Source organism: Apodemus sylvaticus, chromosome 3, assembly GCF_947179515.1.
Source record: "Apodemus sylvaticus chromosome 3, mApoSyl1.1, whole genome shotgun sequence".
NCBI classification, from domain to species: Eukaryota; Metazoa; Chordata; class Mammalia; order Rodentia; family Muridae; genus Apodemus; species Apodemus sylvaticus.
Window position 1 is genome coordinate 146,499,890 of NC_067474.1, and position 6,847 is coordinate 146,506,736.

The window sequence follows — 6,847 nt, forward strand, 5'->3', positions numbered from 1 at the left end:
CCCCGCCCCGCCCCGCAGGCATTTACTGAGTGATCAGTCCATGCCAGGCCTTGTGCCAGGCGCTAAGGACCCCACAGCTAAGGGGACCCACTTCCTGCCTGCTTGCAGCTCACAATGAATCCACAAGACCTCCTCTTCCTTCCTGTTCACCTGCTCTTCACCCTCATTTGTTTCGATAACCCTCACCCTTGTCTGTCTTCACAGACTTTGATTATTACAGTCACACAGCTCCCAAGGACACGATGCCACGCAACAGCAGCAGCAGCAGCAGGGACATGTGACATCTATCTCTCTAGTAGTGGCCTTCAGGAAGGCACCCCACTGAGTCGCGGCCCTGCTGCAGGGTCTGGCAAGTTCCTTGCATTTTGGGGGTCTGAAATCTCTTTTCTTTAAAGCCTCTGCTAATGTGATTGACCTTTATAAGGCTTTGTTTTGTTTTTGTTTTTTTCGAGATAAGGTTTCTCTGTGTAGCCCTGGCTGTCCTGGAACTCACTCTGTAGACCAGGCTGGCCTTGAACTCAGAAATCTGCCTGCTCTGTCTCCCAAGTGCTGGGATTAAAGGCATGCGCTACCACTGCCTGGCTAAGATTTTATTTTTTACTATATATATTTTTTAAAAGATTTATTTACTTATCATATAAAAGTACACTGTAGCTATTTTTAGACACACCAGAAGGGGGCATCGGATCCCATTATGGGTGGTTGTGAGCCACCATGTGGTTGTGGGATTTGAACTCAGAACCTATGGAAGAGCAGTCAGTGCTCTTAACCACTGAGCCGTCTCTCCAGCCCCAAGATTTTATTTTTAAGTGTGTGTGTATAGTTCAGGAAAGGTTGTCTGATTCCCTCAAGCTAGAGTTAGAGACCGTTGTTGACTCCCTGATGTGGGTCCTCAGGAGGAACAGGGAGCTCTTGTCACCCAGGAGTCGCATCGTCCCTGCAGCCCCAGGGGATTCCTCTTCTAAAGTGTTTGCTGAGCAAAAGCACGCACTCTGTCACCCCTGGCCTGCTCAGATCCTCGTGCTTCCGAGCAGAGTTTATTTTGGGGAAAAGCCACCTTGTATAGTGCCAACTTTGGTGACTGAAGTGGGGCTGGTGCTGGGTAATGCCATGTTTGGTCACAAATGGGGGTGACTAGAAACTAGCAGAAGGTGCTCCTCACTCTGAACCCCGAAAGTAGACCTCAGTGACTCTGGGCTCAATCCCAAGTATAAAATAAAATAAAGTCAGACCCCAGTTTCTGACTGCCTTGCTGTAAGGCAGTAATGTCAAGGTCATCTCTGGTCCTCAGTTTTCTTGTCTGTCAAATGGTGCTAAAGGGATCTCATCTAGACCAAGAGTGTCATTCCCAAGTGCTGACGTTAGAGGAGGTGTCTTTGTTTTATCTTGAAGGTTTAAAAATGTGTGTGTGCCCGGGGAGGCAGGAAGAGGGTGGAGCTGGAGTTGCAGGTCACTGTGAGTCACTGGATGGAACTCTGTCTTCTGGAAGAGCAGCAACTGCTGACCCATCTCTCCAGCACTTTGCGATTTTACCCCCTTTCAGTCAAGTGCTGTGCTGACCAGGCTGCCCTCGAGCTCCTGGGCTCAACAATTCTGCCGCAGGCTCCTCCAGCACTTGACTACACTACAGGCATACTATGCTATCTGACTTAGTCCTGCCCTTTCATCAAATCCCTTCTTCTAGGGAGTTTCCTTCCAGGCCCTGGTACCCTTCAATAGTCAGCTCCTCCTAAGGCTCCACAATCTCATGGTGCAGTATATAAACACGGCCACCAGGTGGCACTGTAGTCCCGTGCTAGACTTCATCAGCCCTCATTATCCTTGAGCTGCTCCGCAATTACTAAAAGCCCTTCCTGGGGCAGGCTCCACCACAGTCTTCCGAGACTGAAATGAATGGACTCGGTTTCTGCTCTGCAGCAGGAAGCCTGGACGCTGGAGTGATCATCCCCAGGGTTTCAGAAGGACCTTCCTTCTGCTCTCCTTCCCAAACCCCTAGTTCCACGATTCAGGACCCTCTGCCATTAGGTCTATCTTCCAAGACCACAGTCTATGTCCCCAGACAGAGCCATAAGGTTTTAAAGAAAAAAAAGAGAGAAACACGCCACACAGGCTTCTTGGCTGGCGGTCCAGAGAAATGCTAAGAAGCGGGCGTTACTAAGTTGGCCTGGAAAGGGGCCTGGGCCAGCAGCAGCTGGAGGTCGCTGAAGCAGAAGAGGCCTGTGGCTTCCTGTGAAGAACTGAGGAGCGACGTCCTTTAAGCAGATGGCTGGGGGGAGGGGCGGAAGACTTGGAAGCTCAGGCCTCCTGGTAAGGAGAGGAAAGGGTCTCAGGAAGGCACACGAACCGGCCGGGCAGAGCTTTCTCTTGCCTTCCAGCCTTTGCCATCCCCAAAGATAGACCGGCAAGACAAACTGCGTCGTTAATGCGCAGCTATGCGCCATGAAGCTACAGGGAAGAGACAGGGGAGGGAACAGATCTGTTTGCTCATTCGGACGACAAGTCCAAGCACCTAGCCACAAGTACCCAGGTTTTCAGTGCCCAACCTCAGAAACTCAGATAGAGAAACCCAGCCCCAAGAACCCTCAAAAACCCAGCTGGTTCCCCACTGCATGCACCACTGTGCAAGCAGAAGATATAACGACCTGTCAGAGGCTGGGGGGGAGGGGAGAGGAGAGGAAGGGAGGAGAGGCGAGCTCAGGACACAGGAACACAAGACACACTATTCGATTCGATTCAGAGGTTCTTTATCTAAACGAACAAATGGTTCCAGATGAAAGCTTAGCGCCAATCCTTCCTACGGGATCTGTTTACTGACCTGACTCGTCCCTGTAGCCAACACCAAGGAAATGCCAGTCTGGTCATGCAAATAATCACACAGCCCAAACTGGGGCAACTCGACTGCCTTTGCTCTACACATACAGCTTGTTCGACCAGGCTTGTGTCTCCTGTCACATGGGGAAGCCTGCGTCCTTAACGAGGTCAGGGACAGAGCGTTCTGCGGGAACCTTTCCTCAGCAAAGATCAGGGGACCGCCACTCCTTACACTGCTATGTGTCAGAGCCTCTCTGTGTGCATCTGGGCTTTTGCCTTACCACCATCCAGCTCCTGTGGAGGTCAGAGGACAACTTACAGAAGTTCATTCTCTCTTTCTGTGGTTTGGCAGCCGGTGTCTATTCACCGTGCCATCCTACCTGCCTGAGCAGGAACTCCTGATGAGCCATCAGGGGGCGCAGCTTTCAGATTCCACACTGCCAGGAGCACCCCAGATCCTCACCTACTGAAAGAGGAGAGTGTCTTCACTTAGCAGTGAGTCCACAGCCATTTTCTCTGAACCTCCCACTCCAAGCCGGTGTCTCCTACATCTTCTCCTCTTTAAGTGTAGGGTGCCTTCAGGCAGACAGGGGCCCAGGCCACTACCACAGGCTGGCTCTTCCTGGAACCACTTGGGGGCATCAAAAATACTGGTAGCTGTGTCTTACTAGAGAGGTTGCTGTTTAATTAGTCTCAGGTACAGCTTGGCTTTGGAATGGAAAACAAGATAAACAAAGCAACTCTCCAGGCAGTTAGAGTGTACAAACAGGTATAGGCATCCGTGCTTGACTAGATCACTGTTTTTATGCACAAGAGCAGTATGGAGCCCTGGTGGTGGTGGTGGTGGTGGTGGTGGTGGTGGTACAGGCACTCGGTAGGCAGAGGCAGGCAGATCTCTGGGAGTTCAAGGCCAGATCGAGTTCCAAGACAGCCAGTGCCACAAACGGAGAAATCCTGTCTCGAAGAAGAAGAAGGAGAAGGAGAAGGAGAAGAAGAAGAAAAAAGAAGAAGAGAAAAAAAAGAGAAAGAAGAAAAAGAAGAAGAAAAAGAAGCCCTCTTCTGATGTGTCTGAAAACAGCTACAGTGTACTTACATATAATAAATAAATAAGCCGCCTGGGCAGTGGTGGCGCACGCCTGTAATCCCAGCACTCTGGGAGGCAGAGGCAGGTGGATTTCTGAGTTCGAGGCCAGACTGGTCTACAGAGTGAGTTCCAGGACAGCTGGAGCTATACAGAGAAACCCTGTCTCGAAAAAAAAAATCAAAATACCAAATTAAAAAAAAAAAGAAAAAAGAAATAAATAAGCCACCAGGCAATGGTGGCACACGCCTTTAATCCCAGCACTTGGGAAGTGGAGGCAGGCAGATTTCTGAGTTCGAGGCCAGCCTGGGCTACAGAGTGAGTTCCAGGACAGCCAGGGCTATACAGAGAAACCCTGTCTCAAAAAAGCAAAAATAAACAAACAAACAAACAAATAAATAAGCCTTTAAAAAAATTAGAAAGAAAGACTACAAGTGCAGGGTGGCGGTGGCACACACCTGTAATCCCAGCACTCTGGGAGGCAGATTTCTGAGTTTGAGACCAGCCTGGTTTACAGAGTGAGTTCCAGGACAGCCAGGGCTATACAGAGAGACCCGGTCTCGAAAAAACCAAATCCATAAAACCAAAAATATATATAAGATAAAAAGAAGGACTACCTGCTTGATCTTCTAGAACTGTGTCAAACAGCCCAGTGTGACATATGGACCTGCAGCCCCAGGGTTGGGGAGGCAGACACAGAACCCCTGGGGCTTGGTGGCCAACTGGGCTAGCCATGCTCAGCAGAAGAACCTGTCTCAATAACTAAGCTAGGTGCCAGAGAGGTGGCTCAGCGGTTAGGAGCACTGACTGCTCTTCCAGAGGTCCTGGGTTCAATCCCCAGCAACCACAGGGTGGCCCATAACCATCTGTAATGAGATCTGATGCCCTCTTCCGATGCATCTAAAGACAGCTTCAGTACATTAAATACTGAATAAAATAAAAAATTAAAAAATAAATATTTTTTAAAACTAAAGTGGAGAGGGACTGAGGAAGACACCCAGTATCAACCTCTGGCTGCCTCTTGTGTGTCTGTGCACACATTCCTACATGTGTGTGCACACACACACCTACGTGCACACCGAGCTGGGCTTGGTGATTCAGGGTGATCGTCCCAGGAACCTGAAGACAGGGGCAAGGAGATGGCAAGCTCAGGGTCTAGCTGAGGGACAGACTGACAGCCTCTCTTAGACAAACAAACAAAAGCAAAGCGAGGACTAGAGCTAACGCTCGGGGCCTGAGTCCTTACCATGCAGGCTGCCCTGGACTCTTCCTCCTATGCTGTAAATAAATAAAATTGGGAACCTTTTTGCTCTGCTTCTATTTCTTGGGGCTGCTTCGTTTTATTTTATATGTGAGACAGGATCTCACTGTTTAGCCTTTTCTGGTTGGGAGCGCCCTATGTAGCCAAAGCTGGTTTTGAATTCAGAGATCCACTGATCTTTCAGATCACTGGCCTCTCAGAGTGCTTGGATTAAAGGTGTGCACCATCATACCTGATCCTGACCTAGGGCAGTTAAGTGTTTAATTTCATTTAATTAGTTACCTTGTTTGTTTGGTTATTTTGCCTGTATGTGTGTCTCATGTGTGTCTAGTACCCTCGGGGAGGGGGGGCAGAGGAGGGCAACAGATCCCTGAGATTAACAGATAGTTGTGAGCTAACATGTGTGTACTTAGAATTGAGCCTGGCTCCTCTGGAAGAGCAGCCAGTGCTCCTGGTCACCGAGCCAGCTCTCTTCAACCCCCTATTTGCAGTATTCTTTATTATGTGTATGTTTTGTGCGTTATTTTTAACTATGCGGCATATTTGCATGTGCTGTAGTGGGTGATGGGAATCGAACTCAGGTCCTTTGGAAGATTAGTGCAAGCTCTAAAACCCCCGAGCCATCTCTCCAGCCAAGGGCAATTATGATATGCATGACTAACTTGAGACTCTCTACCCTTGGGAAGTTCACAGCCATAATCCCACCAGTGCCCTCCTTTGGCAAGGCGTGGCTTCTGGGACTAGGGACCTGACGTCATGTCGGGGGCGTGGCCATAATGAGTCTTTACTTTCCGATTGGCGATTATGGTACGGCTTCGCGAAGCTTGCCCCAGCAGCAGTTGATCTGATGAGACGAAGCGACGCCACAGAAGGCTTCTACGAACACCCCAACATCTCCAGGGGACAGGGATAAACAGCTCCTGCCTCTGGGGAGGGGGAAGTGACAGCCGAGGGGACGAGCGCTGTGGTGGGACCGCTCCCTGCAGCAGGCGGCGCAGAGGGTGTGGCCCAGCCTCAGCCTCTCACCCAGTGCAGCTATTTCAGGGACTCTGATCTCAATGAGGAAAGTCCCAGAAGCAGCCACACCTATCGGCTCATCCCCTTTTACGCGGCTCTCCTGTCCCTCAACCCCAAACTTAGAGTTAAAGGTACTGCGGGAGTGGGAGACCACGGGCCTTGTCTCCCTCACATCCGCACTGCGAACTAGAGTCCTGCCCTCAGGACCTGTATGCTTGACTGTACTTGGTTGATTGACAGGATGCATGACATTCCCAAAATCCCAACGCTTGGAAGTCAAGAGGCTTACAGCGAGTTTGACCAACACAGAAAGACCCTATTTGAAAGGGACAAACAACAACAAGGAAAACAAAAACTAAAACCAAACATCTGGATTGCGGATGGAGCTCAGTTAGTAGAATGCTTATCTAACATGAGTCCCTTCCTAGGTTGAATTCTCAGCCAATTCCAGACCAGCCTGGGATACATGAGACCCAGTCAAACAAACAGCAAAGGAACAAACGGGTCCCATTGTTGGTTTGCAATATGTGGATTGCTTTATAGATATCCTAGTTTTCCACGCGGACCTTGATCACACCATCGATTTGCCCGTGGCTGGAGCGTTTCTCTTCAGCTCTGTGGAACACGCTCTGTGCATGAGATCAACTTTTGAGTGCCCATGTCTCGGGAGCTGAGAC